Source organism: Phyllostomus hastatus, unplaced genomic scaffold (genome assembly GCF_019186645.2).
Source record: "Phyllostomus hastatus isolate PE091 unplaced genomic scaffold, TTU_PhHast_1.1 phas_contig_34, whole genome shotgun sequence".
Classification (NCBI taxonomy): Eukaryota; Metazoa; Chordata; class Mammalia; order Chiroptera; family Phyllostomidae; genus Phyllostomus; species Phyllostomus hastatus.
Window position 1 is genome coordinate 27439704 of NW_025333857.1, and position 17849 is coordinate 27457552.

Here is a 17849-nt window from a genome sequence, read left to right on the forward strand (position 1 = left end):
ATAGTATAATGGCTTAAATCAGTCATTCAAAGTGCACTGTGACTACTTGGTTGAGGATTTTTTTTCCCCCTAGAGTAAAATCCTATTTTAAGACCATTTCACTGTTGTAAAATTGACTCTGAGCAATCGGGTCTGAAATGCGCTTCTCTAGGATGCTAAAACTATGCACTGGATTCCTTGAAGACACCAGACAATGGAAAGGATACCAAATGTTGCATGTGGTCATTAAATGGCAAGAACTGTTGACAACACTGGTCCACTGCTAGCAGAAGTAGAATCTGCACGGGCACCAATTTCAGGTGGCTGGGAGTGTCAGTGATCACCCACCCTGTCTTTTTTGAAGGCTTTCTTACCTGCTTGTCTACTTTACCTTCATAATTCTGTCTATCCTAAAGTGAATCTCAAGACAAGAAAAGATAACACATCTAAGAGAAAGAGAATATAGTATGCCCTGAAGAATCTTTTGTAAGAACTTTTTTTTTTCTGCCTGAGGATATGCCAGTATAACTGCTAACTGGGAGAAATACAGCCAGAAATCTTAAATAAAATTAGCAATGTAGTTAAAGTATAACTTCTAACTGCCTAATAAATTTCAACTAAAAATATGGCCAGATAGCCTCGTTGTCTTTAAAAAGGCTTTACCCTAATGGCAATACCTATTATATCAGGTAATGCTAGGTTTTAATTTTGGGGCCTAATTTGTTTCCCTGGCATGTCAACCCTACATACCATTTTTCAGAAACTAATGACTTTACCATTATTTACTTGTGAATAAGTGTCCTTTATCCCTTTAAGATTCTACTCCATTTGCCATGCCAAATTTCAAAAAGAAAACAGTCATCTTAGTAAGACACTGGAGGGAGAGACTAGCCATTTTTTATGGCATTTTGTCAGAAGGAAAGTAAAAAAGAACACACTCCCTTTGTTACATGTATATCTTCTTCAGCTCGTATAAAATTTTGATGCAGTACCTGGAGGGATGAGTATCCATGCATTATATGCACAACTATGGGAATTGAAAAATAAAATCTATCATTGGGAGCAGAGATTAAATATAGATATTCCATCTCCTTTTCCCTTCACATTGGTCTAAGAAAACAGCATCTTCTCACTTCGGGTCTTTCCTCTGAAGAATTGTCTTGTTTGTAGCTTGTACTGCAGCAAGTATGAATTTTATAAAAAAAGACCTACACTCAGGAGAAATGAAAAGGCAGCACCATTCACTCAGTACAAAAAGAAGATTGTAGTACATGCAGCATGAGCTTCATCTCTGAGGTAAAGCAAAATTTAACAATTGATGTTAAGGAGAAAAATGAGGGGGTTCTTTTGTTTTGCAGAAAATCACATAAAAAGCAAATGTAATTGGAGGCGAAAACGACTCCGGAAGGCTCCACAGGGTGTTGCACTCGCATGAAGCTTTTCCTTTAGGACTTTGATGAGTCATATTATGTCCTCTGAACTTGCTTTTACTTTTTCAGTTTGGCATCAAGGGATAGAAGACAACTTTTCACGTTTGCATGCCATTCACTTGTGTAAGTCTGCCACTGCTGACGTTCTATACTGAGTGGTTGTTGGGTTTGAAAATTGATACTGAGTTACAACTCCCTCATAAACAAAATGACCACGCACGAAGTGAGGAAACTTCTAGTTCTACCAGGCAAACTGTTAATGTTAACTGAAATGCTGCCTAGCTTCAAACACAAGCAGCTAAGACCATTTATGGAATGAGTAATTTCATCTGCAGTAATGGAAACTAAAGTTTGACAAACTGAATCAGCCGACATTTAATTTAGTGAAGAGTTTAGAATTAGCAAGTAAATTTATTACAGAAGTAAACACTCCTTTCTTTCCTTTTTCCAATCAACAGTCTCAGCAGATTTTGTTTCTCCACATTCTTCCAAAATACCTCCCCAATTCTCTTTGTGATCTTATCACTCTCTAGCTTAAAACCCTGTGTTTATTCCCAACCATTATATGATAACGTTAAGATTCCTTAACAGCAGTGCCCACCCTATCTTCCAGCATTGTTGAGATTCTCCAAATGCCTGAGCTCCAAAATCCTGGTTTACATGCTGGTTCCAAAGGCACCATATTGGACATTCCTTCCCCTGACTGAAATGCCAGCCCCCAATGCATCCTCCAAGACACAGTTATGGCCCAGCAAGCTTCCAGTAGCCCTCTTTGCCCTCCCCAAGCAGAGGAAGCCACTTATCCTACTCTGCTCCCATAGCAACCGGTGTGTATGGCCATTATAGCACTCATCACTTTGATGTGTTTACTTGGCATCCTCAACGAGATGGTTGGTGCCTGGAGGGTGTAGAGCAAGTTCAATTCATCTTTGAAACCTCAGCAGTTCGCTGGATGCCTAGCACATTGTACAGCAGTTTGCCCCTTACCCACGGTTTTGCTCCCTGTGCTTTCAGTTATCTGTGGTCCCCGGTCCAAAAGTATTAAATAAAAAATTCCAGAAATAAACAGTTCATAACTTTAAAATTACATAACACCATTCTGAGTAGTGCAATGAAACCTCAAAAAGTCCTGCTGTGTCCCACCTGGGACCTGAATCATCCCTTTGTGTACTGTTTCCATATTGTATGCACTCCTTAATAGTCACTTAGTAGCTTTCTAGATTATCAGATGGACTGTCTTTGTAATTCAGTGCTTGTGTTCAAATAACCCTTATTTTACTTAATGATGGCCCCAAAGCACAAGTATAGTAATCTGGCAATTTGAATATGCCAAAGAGAAGCTGCAAACGGTTTCCTATAAGGGACCAAGTACGTACGTAGAGAAAAAATGTGTATAGGACTCAGTACTATCTGTGGTTTCAGGTACCAACTAGGGGTCTTGGATGTATCCCCATGGGTAAGGGGGAACTACTATATATTGTTAAGGAAAAACAACTTTGTTAAATTGAAAGGATGAGAGAAATATATTAAAACTACCTGACAAAATCTGCAGGTCTTCACTATTAGTAATTATGTATATGAACAAGATGATGTGTTCTGAATCTTTATGTTATTTTCCTAGCTGAAAAGGCTGATATGTTTCTTGTTTTTATTTTGTTTGGTTTCATTCTGTTTTGCTTTGATGGGGCGTGGAGAAGGTGGGAGGTGAGAAGTAACATCTCCTGGAGTCATATAAAAAGCATTGAGAGGACGTTCTGTTTGTTTGGATTTTAAATTTGTCTTGGAGTAACATGAGTGCTTATATGGCAATTGTGTAATAGAGCAGTAATTATAATAGCAGCTTCTGTTTATTTATTTTTTAAATCATCTGCCAGCATTCCTGCAGAGACCTTTACATATGTCATTTAACTCACTTAGTGCTATGAGCTATGTGATGTTCTCCCCACTTTACAGAGGAGGCAGCCAAAGGGCAGTAAGTAATTTGCCTTAGGCAGGGGTCTCCAAGGTGGAGTGGGAGAGATAATTCATTGTGATGTGGGAAGAATGTTACAAATTCTATTTCTTTTTCCTTTAATGATTAAAAAATGTAATGATGACCAAAAAAAGAGAGACTTAGAGCTGTTCATTATACTCATTTATCCTATTACCTCTCATGGCCCCAAACAGACTGGCCGTGTACCTGAAAATGTGTCTGAGTAAACCTTCCAGCACAGGGCAGCTGCCCTACCCATTCTGGGGATTCCACTGTCCAGGCATTGTCTGAATTTTACCGCTTCCACAGATTATATTACCTGGTTTTAACCAATCGACCCTCTTATTTGGAAAACAAATTATTTTAAAGATTCCTTCAAAGAAATTGAAGATAGACATAAATCTGATAATGCACAGCACAGGTGAAAACCAAAATCAAATCTGCCGCTTTAATCTCTAAGAGTTCTTTGCAAGCCAATTTGAGAAGTGAAAGCACACAGTCTAATTAGACCTGACAAGAAATAGGTCAAAAACATTCATAATTATTCAGGGCTACTTGAAATTTGGATTTTTGTGAACTATCATTAATAATGAATTCTGACCTAAGTATACAGTCTTGAAATATTAGCTCTAGGCAGTGTGGTGTCATCTCACTGCCTGGGTCCCCTACCCCAAGTGTCTTCTCAGACAACAGCAGTGACTTCACCTCTGATGACAGCTGTGATCTCACTACACTGAGCAGTGACCTCGCTGCCTGACCAAAGAGCCCAGCAGAACTTAGAACCCTGGTAACCAGGCAGCCACATTCTAAAACTTCTCTTACCCAGCTCACTTGGCTAAAGACGTTGATAAAGACAGGATGTACTCCTGCTCTCTGCCCCTGTCCTGAGGCCATGGCCTCAAAATAGGCAGTGGTGATAGTATCACCACTGCAGGGGCTGCCGCAGGTCCATCCTCAGCCAGACACCTGTGGTCCTTTTCACAGCAGGACCCAGAGGATAGCTTCATTCAGGCCAGGCTACCACACTGATTCCACCTGAGCAGCCCCATGTCCCCTCCCTGTGAACATCTGTGTGTGTGTGTGTGTGTGTGTGTGTGTAAGGGGGTTCATGTGGGGAGGGTTGTATAAGCAGGAACAGGCTGAGAGGGGCTCAGGTGCCTGGTGGGCCCCTCATGTTCACACCCCGGGTCAAGGCTGGCTGGGTGGATGTGGAGTGTTCACGGCACCCTCTGCCCGAGGTTTACCCTGAACCCTGCAGGTGAACCTCATTTTCCCTGGGTGGAGGTCTGTGCAAACACAGGGCTGGGCCTGATCCAGGAGCAGAAGGTCCAGTGAGCAGAAGCAGCAGTGACCAGGGCCAGGAAGGACTTGAGGCCTCCCAACTGGCTGCCAGTCACTGTCATTGCAGAGCTCAGCCCAGGTCATTGAGGAAAAGCAGCTGGTTAACAAAGCCCCCCACCCTGTCACCACCAGCAAGGAGCAGGTGCACTGTATCACCAAGGGCCATAGCAGCCAGAGGTGACTATGGCCACCTGGGGATATGGCAAACCAGGGTCCATGGATGGCCGGAGAAGGACATAACCCCCAAAACCAAAGCCACCCAGGTTCCCCAGACAGCTCAAAATTTCCAACATCATTATGGAGTATGGTGCTCATGTTAAAGGAATCAGGCTGGAAAACCTGGAGCCTGAGGAGGTGGAGCCCAAAGGTGAGAAGCTGAGGGAGGCAGGGGTGGGATGGGGGGTGGAAGTATATGCCAGCTTATGGGAAGGGGTTGGTGCCAGACACACAGGGAGCACCCAGAGATGGTGGCCAGGAGCAAAGACTGGCCTCAGAACACCCATGTGCTGGACTGGCTGTGGGGAGGATGTCCTGGGATGGGTCCTGGGCTGCTACCTCTCTGGAAGCCCCTGGCTGTGTTCTGTCTTTGGGGGTATGTGGAAATGCAGGCACGTGGGTGATCTTTTCTCCTCTCATAACTCCAGCATGAGCCCAGGAAGCAAAGCTGGCTCTTGCTTCAACATACCTGTCATATATCCTGAGGAGCTTCCTGCAGGGGCAGACCAGGAGGCAGCTCCAGACCTGGAGGGGTAGCCACCTCCAGCAGTCATGCCACCTCTAGCAGCTGATCCAGCTCTGGAGCCAGCACCAGTCTGTGCATCATCTCCTGACGGACTGAGGTCCCACCACCCCTGCCTGAGGAGCCTTCCCTGAACCTGCCCTGGCTCCTGCCTCAGAGGAGGAGCCGCCTCGGGAAGATGCATCAGGGCCAGCTCCAGAGCTGCCGGTTGAACCTGTTCTACCTCTTCCATCAGAAGAATTTGTTTCATTGCCACTCTTTGACCTTTTCCTTTTATTTACTTATTTTTTTTTATTTTTATGCTCTTCTTTTCTCCATGGCATGATTCAGTATTTCATCTTTTTATTTTTATTATTTGGGAGTTTTGGGCAGTATTATTTTTTCTTCTTTTCTTTTTTTCTCTTTTTATCCTTCATTTTTTCCACAGTGTGATTCATTTTAAGTAATAAAGTATTATTTATACTGTAAATTGTGTCATTCCTGAATACGAAGTACATTCACAAGGCTGTGTGCATCAGCACTCTCTGCAGCAGGATGCTCCATCGCCCGAGAGGAAACCCTTCATGAGAAGCACTTACTCCCCCTCTCCTGCCCCTGGCCACCCTGATTGTGCTTCTTGTCTCTGCTCCTTTGCCTTTCTGGATGTTTCCAATAAATGAAATCTTAAATCGGTGCCTTTGGGTGTCAGGTCACATATTTTCATTTGTTTTTATATGAAATAGCATGTTTGATATTTGAAAGGGAAATCTCAGGTGGATTAGGGACCAGATGAAAAAAAAAAGCAGCCCTTTTAGTAAGTGTGCACATCATCTTGGGGTAGAGATCACTGTGATAAGTGTGACCACAGGGCCAGAGGCCGGTCAGGCAACAGCTGACTCCTCCTGTGCCCAAAACAAAAATGAGAAAAATACAGAAATCTGGAAAGACAAAAACCACAAGCTGGAAAGCATTCCTCACAACCCAAGGCCAGAGAAAATTTTAACATCCCTGTGGTATAGCAAACTCTCAAAAGGTATTGTTTTCTAATGAAATGAAGAGTAAATACATGCACTTCCAATGAGATGCAATGTACACCTTCACTACATGTCAGACATGCCTGACCTCCCCGATGGGGACACACACACTGTCAACACTGGGGAAAAAGCACTGTCACCATCACACTGGCATGCTTCTGGTCTGGTGGCTACTAGCCCTGGGGACAAAGTGAGAGGCCCCAGCAGGTCCCGTGGAGAGAAAGGGGAACGGCCCCTCCCCTGGAGAACAGTGCGCAGGGCAGGGCCCTCGGAGTCCCACAGGCACACACCTGCACCGGAAAGTGCTCGTCCTAGGGGTTACCTCACAGCACCTCTCGCGTATTTTTTTTGAAGATGTATTTTCAAAACTACCCATCACAGCACTGATAAAATAGGCAGGAATTGGAAAAAGCACAAATGTCCATAGAGAAGGGATGTGATTCTCTCATCATGGTCCATATGGATGAGGGAAGCTGAGCAACTGCTAAAGTGGGTGCAGAGTGAGACAGGTGGAACAACCATCTGCATCCAGGACTCCACCTCTGAGACCACACACACGTGGTTTCAACAGGCAGGCTTGTGTATGTGAAGATGACGTGATAGTGTATATAGAGATGTAAAGATTCCACCAATAAACTAGTCATTCTGGTAACTGAATTCAGTAAAGTAACAAGATGTAAAATAAATATCAAGAAATCAGTTGCATTTATATACATGCATAATGAACTCTCAGGGGAACTAAGAAAACCATCCCATTTACAATTGCATAAAAATATATAATACCTAGAAATACGGACATATAATACCAAGGAATAATACCTTAACCAAGGATGTAAAAGATCAGTACTTGGAAAATTATAAGACACTATATAAAGAAACTGAAGAAGATATAAATAAGTGGAAGAATACATCATGTTCATGGATACAAAAACTACCATCATTAAAGTGTTCATATTATCCAAAGCAATCTATAGATTCAATGCAATTTCTATCAAGATACCAATAGCGTATGTCACTGAACTAGAGCAAATATTCCAAAAATGTATGTGGAACCACAAAAGACCTTGAATTGTCTCAGCAATCTTCAGAAAATGAACTGCCTTTGTTCAGAAAGGAGAACAAAATTGAAGGAATCACACTACCTGAAATCGAACTATACTATAAGGCTACAGTAATCAAAACAACAGCTTACGAGCATAAGAATAGACATACAGATCAATGGAACAGAATAGACAGTCCAAAAATAAAATCACACTTTTGTAGTCAATTAATATTTGATAAAGGAGGCAAGAATATGCAATAAGGTAAAAACAGTCTATTTAATAAGTGGTATTGAGAATATTAGACATATATATACCAAAAAAGTGAAACTAGACCACCAACTTACACCATGCACAAAAATAAACTCAAAATAGATTAAAGACTTAAATATGACTTGAAACCATAAAAATCCTAGAAAAAAATATAGGTAATAAAATCTCAGGCATTTCTTGTGGCAGTATTTTTTCTGATATATCTCCTCGGACAAGGGAAACAGAAGAAAGAAAATGGGACTATATCAAACTAAAAAGTTTTGCACAGCAAAGGAAATCATCAACAAAATGAAAAGATGACCCACTGAATGGGGAAATGATGAACTTTTGCCAATGATACACTTAAATGATGAACTTTTTGCCAATGATACATTTAATAAGGTGTTTATATCCAAAATTTATAAAGAACTTATACAACTCAACATCAAAAAAACAAACAATCCAATGAAAACATGTGCAAAGGACCTGAATAGACACTTCTCCATAGAGGACATACAGATTAAAAACATGCTCAAAGTCACTAATCATCAAAATAATGCAAATTAAAACTACAATGAGGTATCATGTCACACTGGTCAGAATGGCTAACATTCAATAAATCAACAAACAACAAGTGCTGACAAGGATGTGGAGAAAGGGAACCCTAGTATGCTGTTGGTGGGAATGCAGACTGGTGCAGCCACTAAAGAAAACAATATGGAGATACCTCAAAAAATTAAAAATGAACTGCCTTATGATCCAGTGATTCCACTTCTGGGAATAAATATGAAGAAACCTGAAACACTAATTTGAAAGAACGTAAGCACCCCTATGTTCATTGCAGTATTATTTACAATAGCCAAGATTTGGAAGCAGCCCAAGTGTCCATCAATAGATGAGTGGATAAAAAATCTATGGTACATTTAGACAGTGGGATCCTACTCAGCTGTAAAATATAAGGAAATTTCACCTTTTGCTACTGCATTGATGGACCTAAAAAGTATTATGTTAAGTGAAATAGACCAGTCTGAGAAAGACAAATACCACACAATTTCACTTATATGTGGAACCTAATGATAAATACATTAACAACATAGACACAGACTCAAGATACAGAGAACACACTGAGAGCAGGCAGAGGAGAGAAGGGTTGGGGACTGAGTGAAAAAGGTGAAAGTATTTAGCAAAAGAAAAACACAAACCATAAACCTAGACAATGGCATGGTGATTACCACAGGAAAGGGAGGTGAGAGGAGGTAGAAGAGGGCAAAGGGGAGAATAAATGGTGATGGAAGGAGACTTGACTTTGAGTGGTGAACACACAATACAATATACAGGTGATATATTATAGAATTGTACACTTGAAAACTATATCATTTTATTAACCAATGTCACCCCAATAAATTCAATACAAATTAAAATATTTAATAAGATGCCTAGGAAAAAATAAATTTCATTCTATCATTTTCATCTCATTCTTTTATAACTCTTATTTTGTGTATGTTTTACATTACTATTAATACTGAATACATGTGTAATGAATACTATATAAATTATGTCATATCTGTTTTTTTTCTTTTAAACTGCAAGGAGAATATGATCAATCAAGGTGGAGATGACTAAATGATGAAGTCAGAATTTTTACCCCAGCTTGATGAATCTCCAGACTCAGAGTGATCTATGCTGCCCATGTAAAAACTGTCCAATAATTTGTCATCGATACAGGAATTTTCAGCCACTATGAGACAGGGGAGGGTGGAATGTAAATGATCTTTGGAGCATCGGAGAATTCCTTGCAAGTATTAGAAACGCCATGATTGTGTTAATGTGTGCTTTCTGCACACAGAGCCCGTACATTTCATCAGGTTTTCAGTGGGCTTTTTCTCTGAGGTGGTGAGAATCTCTGATACAGAGGTACCGGAGCACAAGTGATGCAGGGTGCTTTTCTGATAGGAAATAAATCTTTCCTTAACCTTTATAAAACTAACTGTATATTTTATATGTCCAAACATGTCTACCCTTTTGAAAAAAGCCCTATAGAACTCCACACATTTCTAGATAATTTAAATGCATTCTAGCTGCCCAAAGGAAGCCTTCCTTTGTCTCTAGAGTTCGGCTTTCTGAGAATAATTTTCTTCTGAAAGATCTTCTCAATAATACTCTATTATATGTATGCTGTCTACACAAGAAAGAATTTCATAAATGTCATCAACATGTCTTTGAGGCTTTGATACATCTTTGGGCAATTGTACAAGAGGAATCAGAACATAAATTCAATGTCTAAACATTTTTTGTCATAAATTGTTCAAATATTTTAACTTTTGTTTGGCAGGTCATTGTAGCTCCTGCCCTTTGACTTGCACTGTGCTCCTCAGATTGATAATATGCTTTTGTACCAGTGTGACACCACAGCTCATCTCTCAGCCCCACAGCCAAGTCCCACAGTGGCAGGACATACTGAATCTTTCTCTCGCGCTGTTTTATTAGATGTTATCGCAGCATTTTACTTTTAGACCACCTTCCGCTGTTACTGGACTTATCTTTTCAGTTACTATTTATTGTCTTTGATTTGTATGCGACCCTTTCCCAGCTCCACTTGCATTTTGTCACCCACAGGATTCTTATTTCAAGTTCAGTACACAGAAGTTCAATCTGCTGTTGCCTTATTTTAGTCATTTTTCTATGCTTGACATTTTATGCAAATTCAAGACAAGGGTGGAAAATAAGCCAGGAACTTATAAAACCAGAAATAACTACTAAAATTACTTTGATGACTCTTTAAAGAAGTTGAGATATATAATCTGCTTTTAGAGAGGGAAGAAGAGTCCGTCTCTCCACAGGTAGGGATTATATACATTCCACAACAATATGGCTTCACTTCAGGTTTCGTTACAGAAAGTGATGAATATATAAAATGAAAATAAGAAGTTTGCAAGTGTCTGGATTCTGCATGGTGCAAGGTTTAATGCTAGGCAGGCAGCTTTTATCTTCCTTTCAGATAAACTTAGTTGAACAATCGCTGACTTCAATGAGCATTGGGCATAAAGGAAAAGTCTGGAATTGTGCATATTCAATTGCGTGCCTTAACAGAGACATTGTGATTCTGTTGGAATTTTACTTTTATAAAGACTATTTGGGGCCTTTTGGTAATAGGTTTCCTTAAATATGAGAGAAAATAGGGATTTTACTGATAAGGTAAAAGAAGGTCATAACATACAATATTTTACTGTTTGTGTGTTTGTTTAATCCTTAGGACATAGGGTTTGGGAGTATGTCTGAATCTTAAATAGGTTTACACCTCACACTTTAGCTACATTTTATTGAACTACTTTAAAAGTATACCCACCAATCAGGGGCACTTGTCTTTATATGACACCTCAGTTTTATACTGTGATTAATTTACTGACATTAATGACTGTAACCACCATTCCCTGATATTCTGCAAGTCCTATGGCCAATATCAATGTTTATCATTTTCTAAGAACTTAAGACCAGAGAGGTAAGCTATTATTTCTAATGCTAATATAATAAATGACTACTTATCAAATGAGGAACATAATTAAATAGTAAAAGTATAATTTAATGATCTAGTTAAGTGACTATTTAACTCTTTCAAATAGCTTTTAAATGCTGATAACACTGGTGTTTGAGCTGTCACAGATTCTACATCAATGTCTTCTTCAGAATGGTAACACTGTAACTTCTTACAGTAGTCACTGGTTTAAAAAATACACACCAATCTCAGAACCTCTGGTTCCATGCACTTGAGTAAGCATAATGTGCCAAGACACATGGTTGAATGGACTTGGTAGAATGGACTGCCCATGGCCATCCACCAAGGTTAGAATCTTGGTCTCCTTACTCCGGGTCAGTACACCACCTACTCTACCACACTGTGTCCCTTGGAAGAAAAACGTCTCCAAGTTCATGTTCTCCAGCTACAGTCATCAATACCCAGTTGAAGAAATGGGCCCAGTACTATTCATTGCATACTATCAAATTTACTTTCACAGACTGTGGCTTTCAAACTGTTCTAACAACTACTCTCAGTATGAAATGTATTCTATATCATGATCTAATACACATATACTTAGGTACATTTGAATTTTATCAGTCAGCGTCTAACCAGGAAAACAGAGGGAATTAAATTTAGGGAATTGCTTATGCAGGTGGTGGAAGAGCTGAGAAGTCAAACCAAGGACTGAGAGTAACAACGGTACGAAGTCACTATTGCCTCTAAGCTGGAGGGAACCAAGGGATGAGGTAGAATTAAGAAAGTCTAGAGGCCAGGGTCTTTTAGTGAATCTGAAGCCATGGTGGTTCTCAGCATTAGAGCCAAGGTGGACATGCAGCTGTCGCTGTAGATGAAGCTAGAGGCAGAGAGGGAAGCGGGGAAGCAACCTGTTTTCTTCTTGCCTCCTGGCCTTCAGCTGTCCTGTCTCTTGCCATTGCCCTTCATGGGTTGACTGCAGCAGACACAAGAGCTTGGGAATTGAAGCCCACAAGGGTCAGCCCCCACTCACCTCACAGGGCTGAGCCCCCACTCGCCTCAAGGCCCAGGTCTTCTTGTTCAGCCCTTTTTGCTTTGAATTCCCTATCAGAGTTCTCAGTCACTTTCATGGCTCGCAAAACAGGGTGTCAAAACTTTAGCACTTTCCAAAATTTTAGTCCCATAACTCTAGCTACCCCAAAGCCATCCACAGTTGAATTTTTTTTGTATCTTTCTGTGGCTAAGGCATAATTTGCTATTGTATATAAAATTAGCATCCCCTTCAAGCATCTTTCTGTCAATAATTTTTTATTTACACACATTTCTTGTAATGACAAACTATGACCACATTATCAAAAATTTGATTAAAGAAAAAATTATATATACAACAAAATATTCCTCAGCAGTAAAAGAAATGAAAGACTGCCATTTGCAACAGCATGACTGGACCTAGAGGGTATTATGCTAAGTGAAATAAGTCAGACAGAGAAAGACAAATGCCACATGACTTCACTGATACATGAAATCTAACCAAAACAAAACAAACAATAAATAAACAAGACAAAACAGAAACAGACCCATAGATATACAGCTGATGGTTGCCAAAGGGGTTGGGGTTGGAGGATGGGAACAAAAAAAATAGCCCATGACTCTACCAGCCCAACCCAATTACTAATAATTTAGTTATAGTTCTTCCTAATCTTTTCCATTGCATACGTTGTGTGCCACTGTGACCACAGTTTGCAATTATAATTGTATCTTGCTTACAATTCTAATTATTCCATAATAATTTTCCATGTTGAAAGAGCTTTCATAATAGGTTATTGTTTTATTGTTATCTCCATTTCCAGTAACTCTCTCCTCCAGTTCATTCTAAACACCTGGCTAACTTTAATCTTATTCACAGCAAGGCTTTACACACCTTTCATGTGCTGAAGAACCTTGGGTGATTTCTTATTGTTCCAAAAATGAAGCCCAGGCTCCACAGTGAAGGCCAAATGCTCCCCTCAAACAGGAGTTTATCCTTTCCTGTCTTATGTCCTGTTACAGAACCTTTCCTTTGGCCAAACTGTATTACTTAGTTATTCATGCACAAAAATGTGAATAGCCCCAGTGTCTTCCCTCAAGCCATTCTGCCTCCCTAGAATGCTCACTTTCCCTTTGACTCTTTAGCTCAGGAGTTAGTTCCTTCCACAGAGAAAATCTTCCCCAGCTGTCCCAGCCCCTATGGTTGGGAGAGTAACCTATGGTTACTCTCTTTTCTCTTTTGAACAATTTCTACTTGTTACACTTGTTGGACAAGTTCTAGGACCATATTGTGTACCTCTGTGTCCTCATTGCTCAACAGGAAAGCATGCTCAATAAATATTTATTAATGATGATTATGATGCCCACTGTCAGCACAGGTGTTCTACTTTCTATAATAATGAGGAAAATGGTACGGGAGCATTAGGGAGAAAATTCACTAGAGCCCTTCTCAAATACTACCAAAAGTCCTAAGAGATTTACATATATTCTATTCCAATAGCAAAGACATAATCAAAGTTTGGAAGGAAGAAAGGAAGGAAAGAAGGGAGGAAGGGAGGGAGGGAGGAAAAAAGGAAGGAAGGGAGATGGATTATTTTGCATTTCACCTAATATTATTTATCATATAGCAGAGATAAATGTGAAACATTTTTAGATTGTAACATCTCTATTATAAAATGTCTTGAGACTCAGCTTAAACAGTGGATAGTAGGACAGTCTAAACGAGAACCTTAGGCTTTGTAGGTCAAGTCAATTATTTTAGTCATACCCATAAACAATATGGTATGATGGTTAAAAAGTTTGGGCTCTCAAACGGTGCTGCCTATTATATAATTTTAACTCTACCAACCACTAGTTGCATAATCATGAAAAACTTACCAATGTTTTCTGCGTCCCAGTTTCCCCAATCTATGAAAGAAGGACAATAGCAGTGATATCCTGGAAAATGTTTAACAACTGGCTTCCCTCTCCAAAGCCCTGATTTGTAGCATATGTCAATTTCTATGGTGTAAATACTCCCACAATGGCTGATTTCAAGCTACCAACAAGCTCATAAAATTCATGGCAATTTAATAATAAATTCTTACAGGATACCTTCCTTGTAGGGCTGTTGTGAAGATTAAGTAAGTTAATATAACACGTGCAAAACAGTTAGAACTGATACTGGAACAGCATATGCTTAGTTTGATGAATGTTAACTAGCTTTATTATACCATTTTAGATTGTCTCCCATGAAGAAGCAGTTGCCTTGATTTTAGTTCATTTCAATCTCTTCCTAATCACGTTTTATTTTCACTACTGCCAAGCATCCCCACTGACTTTTTTAAAATTTCCTTTCTTTTTCCTTAATTCATCTTTTCTTTGAGCATTCTAAGAATCAGAGGACTAGCTAAAAGCCATGTGCCAGAAAAGAAAAGAGGTTATAAAAAATAAGATAATCCCAACTGAAAATTTTTCCCTGAATAATCATCTTAAGAAAGGCTTAAGTACTTGAACAACTAGATATGAAAATTTATTTGGATGCAATAACTTATTGCCCATTTATGGGAGGGATATGAATTGTACTCCATCAAAATTTTATTCCCTGATGTTCTTCCTGACACAAAATAAATAAGAATTTATATTAAAAAATACAAAAATACATTCATATATTAAAAAAATACAAAAAAACATATGAAATACCTGGCAAATTACAATATTCACATGTAGATATTTTATAAGTGGATGTCACAGATATATTCACAGAAGTCAAAAAGCAGGAAATCACACTGTCCATTCCATCCCAGGGAATGGTTTTAAATTTTACTTTTGTGAATTTTATTCCTTTCTCAGTCACTTTCTCCATTGTTCCTCTCCTCCTGTTGCTATTCATTTGTTATTTCTCTTCTGAATGCTATGCCTAAAGTCATCTTCAACTGTTGGGCAATCTTTACACTATGAAGAGCCCTCTTTCGGACATGGGAGACTGTTCATGAAACATTGAGAAAACAGATGTCTCTGCCAATCTTTTGCCTACCATTTCTTCCTCTCCCTCAGTACCCAGGACCTACCCTTCTATTTTCTCTTTATATAAGTTTGATTAATTTAGGTATCCAGGTATCTAGGTACCTCACATAGGTGGAATCATACAGTATTTGTCATTTTGGGAATGGCTTATTTGCTTAACATAATGTCCTCAAGCTTCATCCATGTAATAGCATTCAACAGGATTTCCTTCCTTTTCTTTTCTTTTTGTTTTTGGCTTTATTTTTATTTTTAAGTATATTTTATTGATTGTGCTATTACAGTTGTCCTAGGTATTTCCCCTTTGCCTCCCTCTGTCTGATTCCGCCTTCCCTCCAGCAATCCCTACCCTGCTTAGTTCACACCCATGGGTCATGCATATAAGTTCTTTGGCTTCTCCATTTCTAACAGTGTTCTTAACCTCCCCCTATCTATTCTGTGCCTACTAAGTATGCTCTTTAATACCTGCACATTTTCCTCTATAATCACCCTTCTCCTCCCAGCTGATAACCCTTCAAATGATCTCCATGCCTATGATTCTGTTCCTGTTCTGGTTATCTGCTTAGTTTTATTTGTTTGTTTTTTAGATTCAGTTGTTGATGGTTATGAAGTTGTTGCCTTTTTAATATTCATGGGTTTGATCTTCTTTTTCTTAAATAAGTCCCTTTAACATTTCATGTAATAATGGCTTGGTGATGATGAACTCCTTTAGCTTTACCTTGTCTCGGAAGCACTTTATTTGTCCTTCCATTCCAAAATGACAGCTTTGCTGGGTAGAGCAATCTTGGTTGTAGGTCCTTGCCTTTCATCACTTTGAATACTTCTTGCCAGCCCCTTCTTGCCTACAAAGTTTCTTTTGAGAAATCAGCTGATAGTCTTATGGGAACTCCTTTGTAGGTAACTCTCTGCTTTTCTCTTGCTGCCTTTAATATTATCTCTTTAACTTTAACCTTTGGTATTTTAATTATGATGTGTCTTGGGTGGTCCTCTTTGTGTTCATCTTGTTTGGGACTCTTTATACTTCCTAGACTTGTATGTCTATTTCCTTTGCCAAGTTGGGGAAGTTTTCTTTCATTATTTTTTCAAATAAGATTTCCATTTCTTGCTCTCCCTCCTCCCCTTCTAGCATCCCTATAATTTGGATGTTGGACCTTTTGGAGATATACCAGAGACTTCTTAAACTCTCCTAATTTTTTTGAATTCTTGTTTCTTCATTTTGTTCTGATTGAATGTTTATTTCTTCCTTATGTTCCAGATTGTTGATTTGAATCCTGGCTACCTTCCCTTCACTTTTGGTTCCTTGTGGATTTTTCCTTATGCCACTTAGTGTAGCCTTCATTTCTTTCCTTATGCATTTGCTGTACTCAATGAGTTCTATGAGCATCCTCATCACAGTGTGTTGAACTCTGCATCTGATAGGTTGGCTATCTCTGTTTCATTTATTTCTTTTTCTGAGGGTTTGTTCTGTTCTTTCATTTGGGCCATCTTCTCTCTCTACCACACCAAGTCTCCTCACTTCTTTGCGTTGTCTCTGCATCTCTGCTCCTCCTACCTGTTTGGATGGTTGTTTCTTCTTTAAATCCTTGGTTGTCGAACTTCCATACAGTTCAGTTTTTTGACAGTTCTAGGTGTTAGTTATTTTGAGACTTAGTTGTGATTCTTTCTGTGGTTGTGAAAGGAAGCAAGGCATGTCTACCTATGCCCCCATCTTGACTGGAAGTATCTGTCCATGCCAGGTCACAACAAGGGTCAGTGGAGAGAAGTTTTCTATTTTGGGGCCCCAATTTGGTTCCTGGTAGAAACCACACCCAAATCAGGTGCTGCTCAGTGATTTCCTTCCTTTTCAAAATGGAATAATATTCCACTGCATGTAATGGGAGAAACTATTTGCATATTACATGTCCAATAGGGTCTAGTATTCAGAATATATAAAGAACACTTATAACTCAACAACAGAAAGACAAATAATCCAATCAAAAAATGGGCAAAGGAAATGAATAGACATTTCCCCAAAGAAGATAGAGAAATGACCCACAAGCACAAAAAAAGATGTTCAGTATCATCATTAGCCATTGGGGAAATGCAAATCAAAGCCACAATGAGGTACCACTTCACACTGACTAGGTTCGCTATAATAATAATGATTTTTTAAAAATAACATAAAGTAAAAAGTATTGGTGAGGATGTGGAGAAATAATTGGAACCCTCAGACATTGCTGGTGGAATTGTGAAATGGAGCAACATCTGTGGAAAACATTTTGGTGGTTCCTCAATCACCTATATATACAATTATTATATGACCCAGCAATTTCCATGGTATATACCCAAAATAATTAAAAGCAGGTATTCAAACAAGAACTTGTACATGGAAGTTCATAACAGCACTCTTCACAGTGGTCAAAAGGTGAAGGCAACCCAAATGTCTATGTACAGATGACCAGATAAACAAAATGTGATATAGCTATACAATGGAATATTATCCAGCCATAAAAATGAAGTATGTATTTATATATCACGTGGATAAACCTTGAAAACATTATGCTAAGTAAAAGTATCCAAACACA